Source organism: Cupressus sempervirens, chromosome 7 (genome assembly GCF_028749045.1).
Source record: "Cupressus sempervirens isolate cs-2001-9-10 chromosome 7, ASM2874904v1, whole genome shotgun sequence".
In the NCBI taxonomy this organism is placed as follows: domain Eukaryota; kingdom Viridiplantae; phylum Streptophyta; class Pinopsida; order Cupressales; family Cupressaceae; genus Cupressus; species Cupressus sempervirens.
In genome coordinates, this window is record NC_143124.1 from 626,898,024 (window position 1) to 626,921,569 (window position 23,546).

At 34.0% G+C, this 23,546-nt stretch overlaps 2 pseudogenes; both read right to left on the minus strand.

The window, feature by feature from the left end:
- Positions 1-126: 126 nt before the first annotated feature.
- LOC149548256 (condensin-2 complex subunit CAP-D3-like) lies at positions 127-3,049 on the minus strand (annotated as a pseudogene).
- Positions 3,050-3,641: 592 nt separating this feature from the next.
- On the minus strand, positions 3,642-23,116 carry LOC149548257 (BTB/POZ domain and ankyrin repeat-containing protein NPR1 pseudogene; annotated as a pseudogene).
- Between the last annotated feature and the right edge of the window lie 430 nt (positions 23,117-23,546).

Below are 23,546 nucleotides of genomic sequence, written 5' to 3' on the forward strand. Positions count from 1 at the left end.
AGAAGAATCTATTACATTCAGTGGGAAGTAGAATCCAAGAGTCCAAGTCTCAATTAGAAACACATATATTTTTGTTGTTGAATCATACAAATGTACAATTCTTACTAGCTCTTGTTACAACCATAATTATGTAGAGGAATTTATTGCAACCATACTATTGTTATGTATAGATAGGGAATCTATTATTTCAAGTTCTTTTAGGAATAGAAGAATGTAAGACTTGGCAAGTTTATCATCTTTAAGGTATATTTTTCCTAGAGCAACCCAAGTATACATAGTAGATGCAACTTATTTTGGAAAAAATATGTTTTGTTCCTTCTATAGTTGAGGATTTAGATGTAACCATAGCTTGTAGTAAAGTAGCAAGGTGTCCCATTTTAGGTGATGAGAAAACTACAAGTTCACCTATGGTAAATATTTTAGTATTAACATGTATTAAAAGGCTAGTAAAATTTGAAGGTATGACATCGCCTTTCTTTTTTATCTATGACAGTTTTGGTCAAAGGTTGTGGGGTCTTAAAGATATTGATATTATAAGAATTTGAATACTATGATACATATGCATCCATTATTTCCTCAACTTTAGAAAAAATTTGACCAACCCAAGTAGAGATTATTTTATTTCCTTCTTCTAATAATGATGCATGTTGATTGCATAAAGTTATGAGAGCTTTCACATGTACATCAACCTCCCTAGGATGCATATTGAAAGCATTTATGCATATGAACAAGTCATGATCTAGTTTTGCAATTGCATCTGTGATAAGGACCACAGATATATTTGATATTGTCTTAAATAAAAATACATAATTTATAGCCCAACCAATAGGTATAGCTTTAGTTTCTTCAAAATTATTGCTAGTTCCTTGCTTCATAAGAGTGTTATATGGTGTTCCCTATGACATGTCATTAGTTTGGTCTTCTTCATCAAGAAGTTTTCCATGATGATGAAGAAATTTCCAACTTAATGCCTTGGGGACATATAGTGAAACTTCATAAAGAAACAACCATGTTCTAGGAGGAGAAATCCATTTATCTATAGGTATTGAGCACTTCCATGTCAAGGATTTTGATCTAGTGATAATGTTCTAAAGTGGAAAGGAAAATCTAGTTTTTAGTTGGCTTGTCTTACCCAAAAGCATGCATATTTACTTCACATAAGATGTTATGTTTCCATTAGTTAATTTTATTAATTAGGATAAAAAACCTTGTGGAAATAATATCTCTATCTCTCAATTCTAACCTTGCACTAAAGATACATCAAACAAATTATCTCTCTTACTAGATGCCTTCTCAGATACAACAGAAGAAATACATGCTACAACAAGCTCTTAAAATAGATTCAAACATTCCTTTCAAATAATTGATTCATTATCTACTAATAATAGTAACATAGATTGCAACCATTATAAAATCACTCTATTGAATGGAATTGTTTTGAATACCTTTGATAGAGCTAGCAATCTAGCCTTCTTAATGTTAAACATGGGATCACTATAGGTTGTCTCCATTGCTTGCAAAATTGTCTCATCTAGATATTTCCCCAAAATATTTCTTTTTCTTTTTCATCATAATTAAAGAAACTTTTCAATCAACTGCTTTATCATCCATACACTATCTCCTGAAATTAAATCCTAAATCCCTATGAGCTACCCCTAGAGTGATTAGTGTTGCACCTAGACCATCTTCTTTAGAATGAATGGAAGGTGTTTGATGTCCAAAGAAGGGGAACTCCTACCTTGGATTGAAGCACTTTTCAACATTTGATGGTTGTGCATTTAACGTATGAACCATATTATTTTCAACACCCTTAAAGCCCATTAATCCTTGCAAATCAATTTGATTTTTTATATTGACTAAGAGAATTTTGATAGCTTGGGCCATGTTTGTGAGGGAACAAGCATCTATTGCAGGCACTTTGTTAGAAAAATGGTGAAGCATAGCCTCAAGGTACCTCATTCCCCACCAAATTGTTTTTGTTGTATGTGGACTCACTTTGTTGTAATTAGTATTGGAATTAATGTTGGAAGGTCCTTGAATGTCCTTGTCATAGCACTTAGCACCATCCAACATGGACTCTCCATCCCCATTTCCTCTTGTCTTTTACAAATCATCAAACTCATTTCCATCCTAAGAAAATCTTCATTTTCCATCTGATTAGCAATAGACTTGTTCTCTCTTTCAATGTCAACCTCCTTGTTTAGACCCAAATGATTAGGTAGACCTGCAAGATGGGAAGCAACTAGATCCATAGCCATTAGTTAGTATCAAGGCTTTCATAGAGATAATTTAGCCACAAAATTTCCAAATTACCTCTATTCCCTACCACTCAACTCTCTAACAATCATCAAAATTGCATCCATTGTAAGTGCCCGGGCATCAGTCTTTTGTAGAGATTTCACATCAAATACCTTGTGAGTGCCACCATAGATCTCCTCACTGATTGGCTTTTGATAGAAATCATATCTTTTGTAATAAAATCAAGAACAACAACTCAAATATGATCCCTATGTTGGGTGCTCCCACCTGAATGAGTCATCATGATGCTTGGACTAGGTTCCATAAGGAGAGCAATCCTAATAGCTATAGTATCCCCATGATTAGGCTAGAGAACCATGAGCATCATCCTAAAGAAGAAATTAGTTTATGTTTTCTCTATGAATTATTGGATTATTGTTTACTATCTTCAAACTCCAATCAGCCATTTGCCAAAATAGTTCTAGCTTATTGATGAGCTACTAAAAAATAAATTAACAAATGTTCAGCTTCCAAATTTGCAAATGTTTTAAACTCCCAATCAATATTGATGGATCTTTTATGTATGCTAATTATTTTATGAAAATCCTACACAAATAAAATGCAGCCAAGAAATCATGTGGCCCATGATGACAAACTGGAAGCACTAGGACAAAAGATATTGCCAAGTGTCACAATGAGTTGATTATGTCATCTTAAACAAGCTAGTGGAATTATATAACATCTTGTATATAGGTATTCTCTAAAGTTATTATAACTACAAGTGTAGTAAGTAGTTTTTTGTTGCTGCCATAATTAACTAGAATGATCACTTTATTTCCATGACTTGTCTATTCTTAACACAAAATCTTCTTAGCCATGTCTATTCTATAGTTTCTAATGATGCAAGATTTCTTTCCTACATCACAATAACAAGATTTAGGATAATTTATTTGCAAGGGACTTATGTGGCCCATTTTTGGCCAAGAGATGAAATTCTCATGGGATTAAACATGGTCATAGGTATTCACTTTGTTTTGGTATCATATGAATTGACCAAGGCCTTAGATTTCATTAAATCCATGAGGAAGCAAAGGACTGTAGGTGTAGTAATTATTTTAAAGTTAGAAATATAAATAAAAAATACATATAGGAGTATCGTGAATAAGCCTAAAAGAAATCCATCTCATAAAGGTTTCAATGCCACAATAGCAAATGCAAATGACAACTTATTACAGTTAGTTGCTATTAGTCATTACTAAAATGAGAAGAGTGTGACATATGCTAATTAATAATATGCTAGTATTCTATATCTTGTGAATGTAGTATGGTGTGGAAAATTGTCAAATATACAATCATAACTAGAAACAAAATTTTATCATCTTGCAAGTAAAAATTTTAATAGCTCAAATCTCACCTTTGTTTTCTAGGTAAAGAAACTTCATGTGTAAATTACCACCTGTAAGTGAAAGAGAATAAGATTCATCTCCCAAGAGTGGTTCCCTTCTCTCTGCCTCTTCAAGTATCTCAATGCATAGCTTGTCATTTGGAGTCCTCTTGCCTGGTGATATTGAGCTATTATAATCAATAGCTCTACTAAATCTCCTTGAGATCTTAAGAGCATTGCTTCCATCTTTTATTACTTTAGAAGGATTAGCTCCTTTTGTTAAAACTGACACAAGTATGGCAAGTACTTTTCCCATTGCAACTATAGGAAGTACTAAGCATCCTCTAGCATTTATAAGATTAACATAAAAGTTTCCAAGATCCAATAGCTCTCTTGTAATCTTTGAATCACAATATGTTGCCGCATAATGTAGCACATAAGCATCATCAAGAGTGACTAGGCACTCAATCAACAATATTCTAACCAACTCAATGTCATCTGAGTCAAGTGCTCTATGTATTCTCCTATCATTTTTGTAATGCAAAGAGATTGTATCTCCTATTTCAAAATCCAATTGTGACCATAGCTTGCCATGTTGAAAAACTACCTATGTAGAGAGCTCCTTCTCAAAAGTTGTATGATCAATATCAGATCTTGCCACTATCTCAAGGAACTTTGTCAATAATGGATCATTTCTAGTCTAACATTTATTTTCTTCTGCTAGTATTGGGATGACATCCTCTGGGTAGGCATTCTCCATAATCTCTAGGAGATTTCATTGTACCAAGTAAAGGCAATGTCAGGTTGTCCAAATCAGTAATACATGTACAAACAATATATCTCTCTTGTGCATCACCACAAATAAATAAGAAAAATATGTAACCTATCAGACTATATGTCATCACATCAAAGGATTCAATTTTATTATTTGACTTCAAAAATACCATAAGATGGAACAATGAATAATCTCACTTCAAAATGAGCTTTAAGTTAGATACACTATTCTCTTCAATTTTAATATATAATCATTTGTGCACATATAGAAAATAATAAGAAATGGGAGTTCCTCAAAGACAATGTGGATGCTTTGATTATAAAGAAATCTCAAAAAAGTATAAAATTAGGCCCAATAAATGCATCAATAAATAAAATGGACAATATATCCTCCCAAGAAATAATATATAAGGGCAATGCCAATTGGGTCACAAAAGAGAGTTAAATAGGATGGTCATACAAAAAGAATGAATGATCAAAGCAAAGCACCTAGAACCTTGAAAGTTTAAGTGGTGACATAATGCAAATTGATCAAACTAATGTTACCATTAACATTGATGATACTAACCCTTTTGAGAGTTATGAATAGATTGAATCTCATGCTGATGTTATTAAAGATCAATTGAAACAAATTGAAAAGGAAAAGAGGCTATTAGAGGAAGGAAAGAGGAAAATAGAAGAAGCCAAGTAGAAATTTCTTAAAGATGAAATGAAAATAAAACTTGAAGAAGAAAATAAAATAATAGTTGAAGAAGAAAAGAAGAGGAAATTAGAATAAGATAAGAAGAAGAGATTAGAGGAGGAAGAAAAGAGATAAAAAGAAAGGAAAGAAAAATAAGAGAAAGAGAAACAAGAAACAAGAGTCAAAGAGGTATCAGAAAAGAAGAAAAGGGACGATGAATATAAACCTTCTAGTTTATCTACTCCACTTTCACTTGCTATCCTAACAACTGATGATGATGTTCAAACCAACTTGAACTCATCTTTGTCAAAACTTATTGAGAAGAACAAAACAATGAAGAGCCTGCAAAAAACCTTGATGGATGTTATTGACACATTACATAGTACTTTGATAGTCCAACAATACAGAGGTGGATCCTAAATAGAGGGAGAAATAGTGCTAAAATATTTTGATGAAGAATTTACAAATTTATTGAATGTTGTAGAATCAAAGGCATAGATTTCACATGATGCTAATTTATTTAGCACTATTTTTAAGAACATCAAGAACGATTTGCTAAGTCTTGATACCTGTATCAAAGAACTTCAGAAATTTCAACAAGATGGAAAGATATTTTCCATCAAGTGTACCCTATCTCATAAATTGACCAAGGATCTTGTTAGTCAAATTGAAGGTAATTTGAGTGACAAGTAGCCAGTATTCATTATGATATCAAGAAAATGGAATTTCAAAAAGATAAAATTTTGAGAGAGTATCAAATTTAAGAGAGTCTATTACTCTAAAAATATCTATTATTGATAGATAGTTGGAGGAGTGTGTAAAAGCCAAGGATACCTACTCAAACTTTTTATACTCTGACCTTAATGGAGTTGAGATTGCATCATATTCCTTATGTGTAATTCTCACCTCTATTGAGTCACCCAATGATACATGGATAAAAGGTTTAACCAATCTTAAAGCAATTTTTGATGATTGCATGAAGAACAAAATTTTTGATAGTAGTTTTTGACAATTTTTTTGGCATACCTTTGTCATTGATGTCAAAGGGGGAGAAGATGCATACAAAAATTGTAAATCAAGTAAAGAGAAGAAGATAATATTGTAAGGTATGAAATCATATTGTAAGGGGGAGCATATGTATATCTCCACCATAGATCTTTTTTAGGGCATCCCAAATTCCTTTAGAAGTGGTACATGTTTTGATGTCTTCAAACTTTGAATAGCTTAGGAAAGATGCAATCTCCAACATTGTCTGATTGTGTTATTTCTTCTATTTGAGTTTTTCAGTAGTTAGGGCTCAAACTACTTAAAAATGTTTAGTGGTGATAGTTGTCTGTGCATAATCTCCAAGACCTCCTAGATGTAGCTTCATCAAACTTTTTCATGTAGGAAAGTTTCCCTTTTTTAACTTGGACACCTCCTTTCTATACATCTTGATCTTTAGCTTCAAGTACCTTCAAACTATTTCTTTCACAAGCATCAAATGCTCTAATACAAATTATTGGAACACTTTAGAATAATTGAGAGGGGGGAATTAGTTATCCAAGGTCTAAATATACAGATAAAACATTTTAGTACTTAATAAATACATGTACATGCATTGATCATCCAATATCTCAAACCATAGTATATTATTGTCCTATGTCAAATGAACTTTGTAGGAAATATAAACATGAAATACCACAAAATCATTCACACATTTTGACACAAGGATTTTATGTGAAAACCCAATTTGGGAAAAAAAACCACTAGTAACATGCTATCAATTTTCACTTTTCTAAAGTGAGCTTTGTGAGGAGCCAAACCTATTAAAGGTTATAATGCACACTATTAAATGTGACCTTAATAAAATGATTTCAGTCACCCTATTAGGAGTGAGCCTTGTTAGAAGACTTTAGAACACTCCATTATAATATCACCCTATTAAAGGATCTACTCATGAATGTTAAGTCAACCTTAATCCAAAGGATTTATCTAGACGGATATAGTTTTGATAAAGTAAAAATAGGTTTTGAAAGGACTTGAAACCTTTTACAAAGGATGAAGCAAAGTATTGATAAAATTCCAAGAGAAATTGTGCATTAGAACCAAAAAGATAAACAAGCCATAACAGAATGCCCTAAAACAGCAGGTAGATAATAAAGACAACAAAAAAAATAGCAACAAGATAGCTATAAAGTCTTCAACAGGTCAACAACCTGATTAGCCAAAATATTTATATTCATAGCACCTCTGCTCATCGATCTCTTTATCATCCATGACCTTTATCTTCTTCGATTTTACCCTTCTACGCTTGTTGGGGCCATGATCATTCTTCATCTCCTTTGTACCCTAGTTCTTTCTCCCCTACTCTATCTTATCTAGACTAATATAGTTGTTAGAAAGTAATAGTAGGACTTGATCTAATAAAAAAACAACTCACCTGTAGATTATCAATCTCTTATTCAATCCTCCTTTCTTCTTGGCATTCAATATCCTTCATCTCTGATAGCTTGTTCAACCTTCAAGCCTTCTTGCTTAGTATGCAAGTGTAGGTTTATCCCTCTAGAAACCAAATGAAGAAACACCACAAGACTCTATGTCTATCTCTGATTCACACTATGATACTTTGCTTCTAGCCTGTTATCCCCTTATATAGAGAATTTAGATCTTTTGATGCTTAATCACAATTATCCATCTTAGGGTTAGGCCAGATTCATCGTATCTACCCTCTTTTCAACTTTGTTCCCTTCTAGAAACTTCCCTTACAATCCTCTTCAAATTCATCTCAAAATGGTTTATCTTTAATTTTGTGCCACCAACTCATCATATTTATCTTCCACATGCTTCACATAATTCAAGAAATCAACTTTCTTGGCTCAAATTTGTCAAATTTTTTATCAAACTCATTTTATTGGCACTCGACAATAATATGTTTTCTTGGCAATCACTATCTTCTGATGCTCAGTCAACACTAGTTTTCTTAGCATATACTAAGTTGTATGGGTGCTTAACACACACTAAACTTCATTTGCTCGACACCTACTAGATTTCTCTTTTTCTTTGCTTAGCACATACTAAACTTACTTTGCTCATCTTCAACTAACTTTTTGCTCAACCTACACTAACTTTCTTGGCTTTCACTATTTTCTCAGTTAGGCTTGGCAAACACATTTCTTTGCTTAGCCTTCTTCTTGTCTTTACTCAAGTATCCTTTCATTATAACCTTAAGTAGATTAACAATGCATTATATCATTAAAGTCTTACTTGGTCTTAGTGCTTCTTTTTATACACCATATAACTCAACCTTTCTCTAAGCACTCTTGTTATCCTTTCTTTTCAAATCCTCTTCATGAATCAATCAAATGATAGTATTTAGACCAAATTAGCAATTTCTCACCAAAAAATAGCAGGTTTGACATCAATGACAAAATAATGATTATTCCATGATAGGTTTCATCAATCTTCCTCATTTCTATACTTCAACAACCTTCTTCAACAAAATATATGTCTTGGTACTTTTTTGAAAAGGTGCAACAAGCTTCATACCTTTACATACTATAACTAATTAACTAATTATAACATAAAACATAAAGCATTAAACTTCATCAGTCTTCTCCTCTGTAATAATATTTTCAATCTCTTTAGGTACCTTCATGTATCTCTATCCAATCAGCAATTCGAACATGGATCAGCCATGTTAAGGTAGGAATGGTAGGAGCAAAGATCTACAAATCATTCCATATTTTGCCTTGGGCTATCTTAACTTCACCAATAAACTCAACAAATTTATTCTCTAGAACAAATAGTTTGTTGAGCAGCCGATGCAAAATATCAATCTGAAAAGTTTTGTCACCTTTGTATTTTGTTATTGCCTCATGTGGAAACATCTTGAATTCTTGTTTCCAGTCTTCTAATGCCTTAATTTTCCCATCTTCACCAATAATTAAAGGAATGCATGAGTTTTTAATGGTTGTTATTACCTTCTATTTGTCTCCAAGTTTTTGTCTTTTTCTAATTTGTATAGGACAAATTCTTTGAAACTATATCAAGGAAATCAATGGTATGCTTGATCAGTGTAAGTGCATCAGGATCCCTTTTTCTAATTTCATGAAATCTTATCAATTCAAATCTTGAAGGATGCCATTTCCTTTCAATTTCAAACAACTTTTCAATCCCTTTAATAAAGAAATTTGACATATTTGAAACATTGTTAAAACCCTCAAAAAATTCATTGCATTTATCTAAAACAATGTTCACCCTATAAGCAAGGACTTCCTCCAATACGTTAAAAGTATAGTCATGGTGATCAATTTTTTGGATAGACTCTGTGCTTAGACTTTCCTCTTTATTAATGATAGGGGACTCTTGAATAACCATAGCATTGGAGATCTCACTGGAAGTATATTGATTCAATTCTTGCTCCAACCTTTGGTTCTTCACATGCATTTTATTGATGATAAAATTTGTTTCCACTTCCCTTTGATCTAACTCCTTGATTATTTCCTTCATATGTCTAATCTATGCTTGATTAAACATAGACTCATCAGTGAGTCTTGCAGTAGTAAGCTCTAGGTGTGTATTTTCCACAGTCTATATAAGAGTCATCCCCTCTTCTCCTTTTAAAATATCAATTAGCTTTGGCTTGTTTCCTTTGAAGGTCACCCATGTAGATAATGTTTTATTTTTGGATCATAACTAGTGCCTTCTACTTTATCAATTGATCCAAACTCTAGTACAAAGGTTCAGTCTTCTTATTTTCCCACCTGAATAAGCAAGAATAATTCTTTAAGAGTTAGCCCTTGAAGAATAAATATATCACTTTTATTCATAATTTATCTAGCCTCTTCTTCTATGCATGTGATATTATCCAAGCCTAATTCACTCATCATATGATGTATTATTTCAGCATGTTGAGACTCATCAACTCCTTGAAGTCTTTAAGCTTTCTTCTCCTCAAAATCTCTAATTTTGTATTTGATCCAGAAATCTTTAAACTCCTTTGACTGCACAAAATTTTCTTTCTCAATGGAAAACATAGAAATGGCCTCCCTCTCATCTTCAATATCAATTGGATCATCAATTTCCATTTTTTGTGCATAATATCCATGCTTTTCCTCAGAATATATGATAGAAGGTCCCGAAAGTCCTTGTCCTTTATGATTCTTCACGCTTTCAAGGAATTGAGCAATCTCTTTTGATGCTTCATCATTAGAGTCCTCATATGAGACCTAACATATATTGGATTCTACCTATTGTTGTATTTGGGAGGTGGAGACATCATGACTTTGTTCTACTCTCCTCTTTTTTACCTGAAGGGAAGATGATGTGTCTTCCTCAGCCTTTTCCTTTTCATTATATTGTTGATATAATTCATCATAATTTTGAATACATGTTTCAATCCTCAACACTTCTATTTCTATGTCAAAATAAAACTTGGGCATGCCCTTGTTGAATCTTCTTTCTTCAATCCTTGACAAAACATGCCACCTTTTCAACCTTTGATAGATTTTAACCAAATATTCATAATTTCTGATAATATCATCTTCTAAGTTTAGCTAATGTACATATCTGCTCTTAATATTCTTAATATGCCCTTCAGGGTCATATTCTCTACTCTTCTCATTTATTAACCAATAATTATTCTTCATACATTCTTGCACCTCTAAGAGCATATTGTTGTAATACCCCTAAATTGGCACATTGGTATGCTGAACCAATTTTGGTCTATTGATCTTACCTAAAGTCCTATTGTAATAGGAAATTTTGATTATGATAATTGCTACTTGACCTAAGTGTCAAATGCAAAAAATCCCTATTTTTATTAATCACATACTTTATTTAACCCCTAAATGTTGACTTGAATTAGCTAGAATAAACCTATTATTGAGTTTAATTTAATTATAAGTCTTAGTACTTTGATTAAATTAAAATCACCCTTTTGGCTAGTATACATGAGGAATTAAATATATTTGATTTAATTAAATACCCTCATTCTAATTATTGAATTTAATTATTCAATTATGAGGTCATATTTAGCTTTTTAAATCAAATATCTTCTATTATTATCTCTCTTCAATTCAGAATTGGAAATCCTGAGTGGACTAGAATTAGAAAATGAATTAGCTTAGTTAACTCCTTATCACACTTAGAAATGATCAGTTAACTCTCTCTTCACAAAGGAATTTTTTATTCTAATTGAATCTCATCTTCAATCTTGACCATTCATTCTATTTGATCTTGACCATTAATCAAATTCTTGGATTCTATTTAAGAAACCTTTAACCTGTCATTTAAGAGGATTCCCATAAAAAGTATCAAACTAATTCCAAATTGTTTACTCAAGAACTTGCATTCATAAGTTTATTACTTTTACATACTTTCATATAGCTTAAAATGCATAAATCTAGATTAATTTGCTTATTTAATTCTTAGTTTAATATGCTCATCATATAGTTTAATCTTGCATTTCATATAGATTAAAATCCTTCTTACTAGTGGTTTGGTTGTTGATCTCTCAACTCTGAGAGTGGATAGCAAAATCCAATTAGTTACAAGGCAATAAATCAATTTGTTGGATCATTCCGGGTGAACAATCCCATGTTCATTTTGGGATGTTTCTAGCATGTAAGGGTCATGTTGAAGTGTGTGGTTAATTTAGAGGCCCACAATTAGCTTATACATTTTTGGCACCCACTATGGGGCTCAGAAAATCATTTTTTTGGCCTCCACATTTGATTAAAAAATTATTTTCTATTTTTTCCAATGCTCTATCTGTGAAATTCAGCGGTTCCTCATGCAATAAGATCAATTCTTGCGTGACACAAAAATCTTGCCTATAGTTCTTTACTTTCTTGTGTAAAAAAGTGTACCATTGTATGCGAGAAAGCCATTTCTCACACGGTTCATAGCATATTCTCATGCAAGTCTATGTAGAATTTTGTGTGAAACTTGACACAAGTAAAGACAAATTTCAATTTTCAAATTTTATTTTTCATAATGTTGTTTTATCTAACACTTGTTTCTAAAGCATTGATTTCTTAGGTTTCTAATTTTTGATAGCCTAACAGTGGTGTGTAGATCATTTGTCGAAGATACCTTATTTTGATCTCACAAATAGTACTGACAATTTTATTGCAAGACACTTAGTCAAAGATTCATTGATCAAAGAATGTATTCAAACCCACTCAAACATTGTGTCTTTTTAATGCTTTCTTACACACATAGTTTAATAGGGCTTGTGAACTTTGTAGGGCTCTAGAAAAAGGAATAGGGGAGTATGCTCTTTTCTACTTGGAAGTGATGTCCAAGAGTAAATCAAAAACCTAGACACCTTTGGAAGACAATATCTGAGGGAGGCAAAAAAGTTAGTTATTCTCTCATACAAATCATTTTTATGAAGAGATGATGACTTCCTTTTAGGGAAATCAAAATCTTGAGAAAAGACGTGTTGGGATTGATAAACTAACTCAGTGATGAACATGTTCTATGTGTTTGGGTAAGGTGATGAGGTGGAGGAGTATGCTCATTTCCCTTTGGGAAAATCAAAAGCTTTGACCCTTGAATCCAAGCCACCAGTCCGAGTCAACCTTTAGAGGTCCTATCAGAGAAATCCAACCTCCAGGAATGACCAAAGTGAGCACACACCTTTCACCGGTGATTCCAACTCACTATAATAAAGAAGCTTTGTAAAGTGAAAGACTCCAAAGCCATGTTAGTTTCTTCTTCTTGATTATGATATCGCATATCAAGAAGAGGCTTTATTTGTTGCATTGGGTGGCGTCACCCCCAATCTTGTTAGTCAAGTGTTTGCACTTACAGATGTTGGTGTGGTCTGTTGGCCTCAACTTCATTTGCAAAACCACTAGGGATGAATATGAACAAAAGCCAAGTAAGAACTTTTACATTGTTGCTACCTGATTCACCTCCAAAACGGGGCATAATCTTTGTGCAAGGAGGGGGAAGAATCTCTCCTCTAAATACTCATCATAGGCATTTACCTGAATTCTGGAAGGTGGTATACACCCTTAACTCCTGTCAAAAGGGTTCTTATTGAGCATATATGTTATTGAGTCCTTAGAATACACCAAAAATAAGGGTGCCCTCTAATGGGATGACACTATTGTGTGAGGTGAACATATACAAATAAGTTGTAACACAAAGGTTTTACTTCCTCTACCATTTTTGGCTATAGGGATAAAGAGCATCTTTTTCGAGTCTATAAACTGTCTAAGTCATCCAAACAACAAAAGGTCAAGACTCCCTCATCCTTTCAAGTTGTTTTGTCCTTTGTTAGATTGTTTGCAACTGCTACTTACATCCCTTGTTTGAAAAACAATTGTCTACTTACAAACCAACATGATATTCAAAATCTAAAAATGAAGCCTATATCTACCTGAAACTTGTAAACATTATCAGTCCTCTATTTAGAAACTGCCAAAATCATTGAAAATCTCTTTAGATACAGTTCAAACTTGTTAGTTTAGTCCTTTCTTGCTTGCAGTTCTACACACTTTTGCATGAGAAAATTGTCAATTCACATTTCCTCATGGGGTTCTCTATAGCTCCTTGTGGAATTGTCTATGAATCCTCATACAAAAGTTTGCCAAAATGCTAAATTCTTGAGTCAAAAATCTACCTTTTCAATCAACTTGTCCTTTACTCACATGGCTTTGTCCAAGTTTCCATGCAAGAAAATAAGTCTAAAATTATTGTTATGAATTCTCGCCAGGTTCATTGTACTTTCTTGTGTGGCTCTGTGTGAATCTTCGTGCAATATTTAATCCTAAAACTATCAAAATTGCTCTACTAGAGTTATTTTCTCACCTATTTATCTATATTTCCTCACTTGGGAGTCATTTCCTCATGCGAGTCTATCCAAATTTGTCTAAAACATCAAGTTATTTTGACCTCCCTTGTCAAAACTTGATCCAAGTCTGATCTATGTTTGAAACATTTAGTCATTTCTCTATTTGGCACAATGTCAAACTCTAATTTCTTGCTTAGTTGATAACTTGTGATTTACACACAAATTAGTCTCTTCACTTGGTTGTTCTATTTTTTTTTCTTGTGTTCCTCATACCTTGTGTCACGATTGTCACAACTCTTACTTGTTCTAGCCATTTCTTAGACTATTCATACTTGGATATACAACATGCTTAGTCACTTTGAGATAATTTTATAGTGTGATCCTTGTTTAAACTTTGTTTTTAATCATTTTCTATGATTGTTGCCACAAGAGTGGAAACTTGTTTGCACCCTATAGACCACAATGTGGTAGAGCTAGAGGTAGAAATCATGGTAGAGGTCATTTCCCAGTTTATAAATAGTCTAAATCAAGTGAAGAGTCCTCACGATCTCTTTCACCTATTAGTCCACCTGGTCCTCAAAGAATGTTTTCCATAAACTTTCAGCAAACTAGGAATCCCTTGTACCAAGAGAATCCTGAAATTGATAGAATACCTATGTCTATAAATGAAATAGCAAAATTCTCATTCAGAACATCTTTTCAACTACCATATACTGAAACCTTCTACACTCCTAAAATGGTTGATCAAGATCAAGAAATAGGAGACCATAGTAGAAGACAAGACGACCAAAGAAATGAAAGACTGAAAGAACCTTACAACTATACCAATGAGTATGAGGAAAATGAAGAGATACATCTCGAAGACATAGAGAAATATCATAAGGATAAAAACTTTCAAAAAGTGATGGAGAGCATACTCAATGAAAAGAAAGAGAAATACTTTCCCAAGCTCACTCAAGAAGGAGCAAAAATACCTCAACATTTCAATGTTGAAACAATTGTCATACAAGAAGAAGAAATTGAAACATACAAGTTACAAAAACAACTAAAGGCCATGCAAGAACAATTAGCCCAAATGATGCGTGACAAGGATAAACCAATGAAAACATACACTTTAGACACCATTTGTCCAATTCCTTTTGACAAAAATTTGGACATGCCTCCTTTTCCAAGAGGGGTTAAGTTACCGAAATACGATAAATACTTCAAAACATCTAATCCTCAAGATCATTTGACAAAATTTAGTGCTTTGTCCATGGAATTCATACACAATCAAATGTATCTTATGTGTTTATTCCCATATAGTCTAGGTGGTCAAGCCTTGGAATAGTTTTCAAGGTTATCACAATTGAAGAAAAACATGACAATACAAAATTGAAAACAACATTTGTCTTAAGAGGTGCTACATCTCCTACAACTAATCAAGAAACATCACAATCTTGTGCCAATGTTATTATGCATTCTCATGCCAAGATAGTACTTAAAGACCCTCGGCCTTCTACTCCTGAGATAGATCAACACAAAGACAAACCTATTGCTGGTCCATCTAGCAAAGGTATGAAAATTGAAAAATCTTTTTGTGGTTACCAATTATAGTATCCTTAACCAATTGCAACGGACGAGCACTCAATTAACAATCTTTGAATTACTTAAAATCTCACCTGCTCATAGGAAGATTCTTGACAAAGCCCTCAATGAGGAAAATGTACCTCAAGATCTTGATCTTGACAAGTTCTAATCTATGGTGGGTCACTTGACCTCACCTCACTACTTATACTTTTCTGAAGAGGATGATAATTCATTAAATCATCCTCATAACCAACCATTTCACATTGAAGTTATGATACATCAAAAATGTGTCTATTGCATGCTCATTGACAATGGAGCTAGTCTAAACATCTATTCTATTACTCTACTCAAGTTGGATTATTCTAAAGATTTTATTGATCCTAGTCACAAAAATAACCATCAAGGCATATTGTTGTGGTTTCACAACACACGCCCCATTTCTCTTAGAAATGAGGACCCCATAGTAAAAAAAATTCCTAGACCCCTAGTCTGGCACCTAGGTCATTTTGGAACTCTTCCTAAGTCTAGATCAAGTCCTAGCCTCTAATTGGACAAGTACAGCGTGTTAGAACTGAGAAAAATTAGAAGATTTTAAGTGTACACCTCCAAAGGGTGCCCACTGGATCAAAAATTAACACACCTGAGGAAAGGTGGGCATGTGCTCACCTCCCCAAGGTGCACACATGTGCACCTTTCAAAGTAGACTCAAAACCAACATAAGGGTGCGCACATGCACACCCCATAAAGGTGTGCAAGTGTGCACCCTTTTTTTGCACATTAAAAAGCTAAGCTCCCCCACACTTGCTTTGCATGTGCATATTTGCGCACATGTGCGCCTATCCATGGTGTGTAGTTGCACACATGCAAACCTATCCATGGTGCATATGTGTGTAACTATGCTAAAATGGCCTTAAAATAACCATTCAGTGCACTTACCGCACCTATCAAGGTGCGCTAGGTGTGCTATTTTGCATTCCAGGACTTATGGGGGGATTCAATTGGTTTTTCACTATTTTAGAGCATTTGGGCTACATTTTTTGTTGGTTAAGGTTTGTTCTGGGTTATATTTTCAACTCTCTAGACTAATGTTTGCTTCTTTGTTTAGGTAAAAAGGAATCACTAACTTGTTGGGGTCATAACTTTTGACCTAGAGCTCAAAACTCAAAACCATTTACATTGTTGGAAAGAAGAGCTAAAAATCTAATTTCATTCCCTAAAATAGAAAGCTTTTGGCTACCCACTTTTAGGGACCAATGAAAGTTTCAACTTGAAATTTTGAGCAAAAGACCTCCAAAAAACCCAATTAAAATGCTTAGAAAACCTTATTAAAAAAATGAAAAAAATTCAAACATTTGATCATTCTAGATAATCTGGATCATCTGGTTGTTGATCAAGAAGGATCAGGAAGATGGAGAGAAGAAAAGAAATTGAGCAATTTGTACTAAAGATCAAAGATATAGAGGTTGGACACATGAACCAAAATAGGTTCCTCATCCTATGCAACTATTAATGACAAGATTCAACACGGGTGCCTTGGAATTTCTGATAGAAGTAGAAGGAGTTCAAATCTACGAAATTTTTTAGCTATAAAGAGGGTATAAATCATCAAAAAAGGAAAAGTAAGTACACTAGAGTGTTCCCAGACCTCGTCTAAGAAAAACCCAAAAACCATTTTCAAAACTAAGAACTTTGATTTTTTTTTGCAAATTGAGCATTTTGCTCAAATTTTACTAAGGTGCACTTCTCCAAAGGTGCACCGAAAATTTTCAAGAAGTCTAAGGTGCACTGACAGTTAACTACTAGTTCCAAATTTAGAGCTTTCCATGCATTGGAAATGCATTCTAATGGTAGTTTAACTCCTAGAAACATTTAGAGAAGGCCAAGCTTCCATTTTTAGAGCTTCTAGTGACTCCCAAATCCTCTTGGAGCTTCCTTCATCTTATCTACTTAATCTTTCTTTGTTTTAAGACATATAAAGGCTCATGCACCCATTAATTGATATAAGCAAGGGTGGAGTCCTAATTAGTACCTTTTAGAGAGCCAGTTTGTACATAAATAGATTTGTTTTACTAGTTTAGAAGCATATGTTTGCATAAAGAGATCTCTTACTCTCAGCACAAATCAAGGAGATGATTTCTTATAAATTCAAGAATGTAATATGTATTTTATGTTGTTATTTTAATGCAATAATATATGCTATTGGTGTTCTCATTTTGAGTGTAGTTATTCTTGTCGGAGTGTGTTATATTTTGTGAATGTATGTTCATGGAGTGTAATGGAGCCAATAGTTTTGTTGTGTTGATTTTATTGAGCGATCTTTTAATTATGGTTTTTGTCATGTGTTTACAAATTTTTCTGACATACTTAGTTGGAGAAGAGATCTCTCTATTATTCTTGCATAGCTTTTTGTCTTGCATGAGTGCACTTTCCATGGGCTTGCAATCTAATGAAAAGTGAAACTTCTTATGGTTACTGAATTCCCATCAACAATTGCATCAGTGTAATTAAGGAAGCATTGCTCCTATTTTCATTAGTTACCTACCTATCTTTTCAAAGGTTGAACTTGTAGACATGTTGTTTCTATAGCTTATGTCTGTTAGGGATTTATTTTTTAAGTCATTTGCTTAAACTTCTTGTTACCCTATCTTCATTATTTTCTTTTACAAACACTTGGTTAATTTAGGAATTCATATAGCTACATAGATAAAACTACATTCATTATAAATAGAAAAATACAAAAAATATATTTCTTTTTGTGTGGTTACTTCTTTTGAGATAGCAAGCATATTCAATATCTTATCTAAAATTGGTTGAACTAGCAAAAGCTTCCTCATAAACACTCACATTTATCTTCTATTGTGCGGGTTCCAGTAGGTCACAAGATCACCCAAAACCTTGGAGTTGATCCTAGATTAGCTTTTCAAGAGAGGAGTTCAAAAGGACTCCTACCATTAAGCATCGTGCAAAACAACAACTCAACACATATGACAAAGTCAAGTGTAAATCCCTAGGTATTTTTGTGTTGCCTCTTTGAGTTGGACCAATAGAAAAAGATGTTACTTGTCAGGTCCTTGACATTCCATTAGCATATAATATCTTGTTAGGGAGACCATGGATACATGAAATGCAACTTATGCCTTCAATGTATAATCAATATGTCAAATTTCCATTCTAAGGCTTTGAAGTTACTATACCTACTAATACTAGTTACACCTGTAACATGCTAAAATCTGTTCAAAGCTATATATTTGCTAATAGAGAATCTATGGATCATCATGTTGATAAGCTGAAACAAATGGAGAAGTCACTCAAGTTGATAGAAACTGGGATGGGCAGTATCATTGAACTCGTTCTATCTTTGACATCTCTTCCCGAGTTTCCCTATCATTATGGGAGACCATCTAAAGTGAAGAAACCTTTGGTGCTATCACCTTAGAGTAAGTTTAACAGTAACTTTATCAAAGCTACTATACCTCTAGAAGAGGAAGATGAAGACATAACCATCTTTGCATGGATATATAGATAGAGGAAATTCTAGTGGATCTCATAGAATGGTCTCGTGAGATTACCTCCATCAAGTATGGTCCAAGTCTTAAGCTCGTGAGATGCTTTGGTTGTAAAGAAAATTGTCCAATCAGATGTAACAATAATGGCTTGATTGATCCTATCTAAGAAATATATAGACAGTCTCGAGATACAATAGGTCTAGGTTACAAGAAGATCCCCTTTCATCTAGGGATTAATAAATTCATACCAAAATCTAAAATTTTGTCTAAGCATGAGTCACAAACTAAGTCAAATAATCATGAGGACAACTTTGATGATGAGGATACTTATCCTTATCCAATTCCTTTTGATCTTGCCAAATTCTTTGCAGAACTAGATGACTTTGTACCACATGTTAGCACTATGGATGTTGACAATAATTCTTCTGAAAACACTACTGATCCTCCCTATATTGAACAGGAATAAGGAGAGTTCAGTCAAACTATAGTTGTTGAATGCCTTTGTAAAAATCAAGATGATAATGAAAGTGGAGAATGGGTTCCCATCACTACTTGGGAATTCTATAGTCTGACTCCATGTAGCACAGATTCTTGAGAGTACAAATTTGATTCTCTCTTAGAGGCAACTAAAAAAAAGGATGCAAATCAAGTTCAGAGATGTGAAAATTAGCTTGAATTAGATGAACATTATAGGGTCTGGTCAAATGAGTCTCATCCTACTAGTGTCAATGAGTCTTCAATTGATATCGTTAGAACTCAAAGGCATCTGAATACACCTTTGGAAGAAATCATTTTAGGTCTCAAATTACTTGTCTAAGCATTTGACGACTATACTGTGAACACCATCAAACCCACCACATCTCTCTCACTCACCTATCTCAATCTCATAGACTAGAATTCCAATACATCTAGTGAAGTCCCTATATTCCAGAATGACTATGCTCTTGCTTGCTAATTAAACATTGTCAAACTAGTAACGTCCTCCACCAGTGAATAGAGTATCAATATGACTAAAGCTGACATCAAATATCTCACTCACATAATTAAAAGAAAAATAAATAGAAGGTCTAATGGTGAAAATTGCATTGTGGCAATATCAGAACCCAAAATAGTAAAAATAAAAGATGTATCCAAGGGTGAAAACCTCTTTGAGGCGCCTAAGGATGAGATATTTGATGAACTTCCTAGTCATTATTAGGAAAGATCATCAGTCTTGATAGAGCCAACACAGCCAATCATATTAGGAATAAAGGAACAACCTCACATGATACACATTGCACAATCTTTATCTACAAAAGAAAAAGAGGAATTTATTACCTTCTTTCAAGAAAAAAAGATTAATTTTGTATGGACTTACTCAAACATGCGAGGCTTGGATCCTCATCTCATTATGCATCATTTACCTATTATGCCAGGAGTAAAATTGGTCAAGTAAAATCTCAAAAAAATGCATCCCTACAAAATATCTTGGCTTAAAGAGCTAGAATTGTTAAATGAATGTCGACAAGTGGTGGTGATCATCTCCAAGCTTACCAAAAGTGCATGTCTAAGAGCTACAACAAGAAATTCAAGCTATGTAACTTCCAAGTGGGTGATCCCATCCTGAGGGAGAACCCTATAAATCAATAACAATAGGTACAGAAAGGGAAGTTTGAACCCAATTGGCTTGTTCCATACATTACTATAGTGTCTGGATCTAATGCTTACCAACTTTCAACAACTGAGGGAGAATCGCTCAAGGAGCCAACCAACACTCTTCATCTAAAGAGGTTCTATAGCTTACATGCTTTGAAAAGCTCTTTTGTACATTTTTTAAAAGTCCTAAAAAAAATCATTATCTTGGTGAAAACCTAGCAATAGGCACCTTGATAATACCAAAAAAGGTGAAAAATACAAAAATACAAAAAAAAAAAGATAGAGAGAACAAAAAAATTGAAAAACAAAAAAAAAGTGACATTGATGAAATCCTGGTAAAAAAGCATCATGGTGGCAAAAAAAAAATCTCTGCTAAGAAGGTGAAAACTTGGTAAACAAGCACCTCTTGTTTCAAATGCTACATCTTGCAACACATCTTTTAGCTCTTCTATAGTTGCTTTCTTGCTTCCATTTGCTACTTTCGGTCATGTATCCATAGATTGAATCTTGTCATAGTCTTAGGGGCAACACCCTACAATGTCATAGAGAATCTCTTTAGCATCACTCACTAGTTTTTCTAGCTATATCTGCCTACTATTGCTTGTGTCACTAAAAAGATTCCTCTCAAAGAATATCTCTTTTGCTTCAGTCACTAGTTGTTCTAACTATGTCTATCTACTATTTTTTAGTTTCCTACTAAGGTTCTTCTCAAAGAAGAACTCTCTTTGACATTAGTCACCAGTTATCCTAACTAAGTATGTCTATTGTTGTCCTCCTAATGAAAATATCTCTTTCACATATGTTTTGAACATTGACACTTGACATCAATCCTATAGCATAGAAACTAAACTGAAAATGTTGAGATTGTTTGAGATATGTTGAGATTTTCTTTGTCTTTTTTTCTTTCAATTTATCAATCCGCTTTGAGAAACTCAATGATGTCTATTTTGACTAGAGAAGCAAGGACTAGGGGCATGATCTTTTCTTTGCTTTCTATTTGATGGTTTAGTTCCAAAGATCTAAAACATCCATATAAAAGGGGTGTCCACTATAAGAGCCTCTATCTCATATTGGATGGTCATGTGTACCTCGACTCATTTTATATGGATACTCCAATGAGGTTGGTTCTTTTCCTTGCTTGTTTGAGTGAATTCTCTATGCTATAGAAAATATTGATACTCATCCTACTAAGTGAATGTATAGGCCACTACGAGTATACTTAACATAGTTCTATCTTAGGTTACAAATGCAAGGGTCATTGTAGACATAATCTTTTGTTTCTAGTGTGTCTTCACGCAAGAAAAATTTTGGTCATCCTAGCATTTATGCTTTGATGCTTATGTTTGCCTACTATAATAAAAGGGACAAATGTTCTGGTTATTCTAGCTTCCTATGCCTTAATGCTTACATTTAATCCTGACAAACCTAAGACACATGTTATATTCATATTCTCGTGATTGCAATGTTAGTGTGAATTGTATGACATTTGTGGGTTTTAACTAAAGACTCAGTGATGATTATGAGTTTAGTAACCAAACCTAGGGTTGCATCTAACATAGGAATGCATTGCATATTCCACTTGCATAAGGGTATAGTTTGATTACTTCTTTACTTGCATCTTTTGGCATGAGAGGTTGCTGGTTTCTTCAAAGTATCATGATTCTTCATGACTGCACAAGTGTTCATCTCTTTGGTTCATTTTCTTGGCTTTCATGGGATACCTGTCACTGATAACAAACTTGAAACCTACATGGGATGTTAGTTCATTTACATTTTTCATTTCATACACATACTTTCATATTCATCTCATCTACACTAAATTCATACATCATGATTTGCATTCAATAAATCATAGCATTAACATCTCATGTATGACAAACTATAACGAAAAAGGTGACACATGCGAAGGTACTCAAATCAATGATCTCATATATATCAATATCTCCAGTGAAGTTGGTTGTATAATGATACAATAATGCATGCTACTTGATCACTATTGATCGCAAAATGATACAAAATAGTGTTCACACACTAATCGATACATAGCTAGAACAAAATAACAAGAGAGAAACCTAATTGTTTCCTTCTCCCACATCCTCAGGTGGAGGAGGAGGAGGAACATTTGCTCTCATGAGCCACCGTACACCATCTGATGCTCTAGCATACTCTACAAATATAGGCATCTACTTTGAAACCTCAATCACCATAGTGATATTACCTGCATAATAGTAGGTTGCTTTGGCACTCTATAATCGAGCCTCCTCTCGCTGCTACTCTAACTGCTCACATAGCTCCTGGATCTCCTACTCTTTGTCAAGTAGCCGCATATCACGAATGGTCAGCTACATCTGCATCTTACTCAGTTTTTGTTGTGCTACTCTCAATTTCTCCCTAGTACTCCTTAGCACATCATGGTTTGGCTTAGGAGTAGGCTAATCCTACATCTTCTCATCACCCACTCCATGCTCTACCTGCTCTGCAAGCTGGGCCTCCACTTGTTGCCTCTGGGCATCACCGTCGATGGCACCCAAGGTACCCATCTCACCCTACGGACACCTCTATCTTGTCCTACTCCCACCAGCACCTAAATCCTCTCTCGTCTGATAAGGAGGGATCTGCACCTATGTTATGCATTGTCTAGGTCTTTGTTGTTGCTATAGTGGCTATTGTGATGGTTGCTACAGCTACTACTGTGGTGCCTACACTAGTTGTACAAGTATTGCCATCCCCACTAGGTTTATAAATTGAGGGAGGGAATGACTAACAAAGTGCTCCTTGTATGTAGGAGTCATCCCCCCATCTTAAACTATGGCCATGTAATCTCATCATGCTAGGGTGGGGGAGTGCACATCAATCGTAGACCTCCCAGGCTCTAATTGGATAGACCACCCCTTCTCCACCTCCGAGGTGAAGTGGGCATAGGTATAATACTCCTATGAGATATCATGTGGTTGGCCATACTGATGCCAC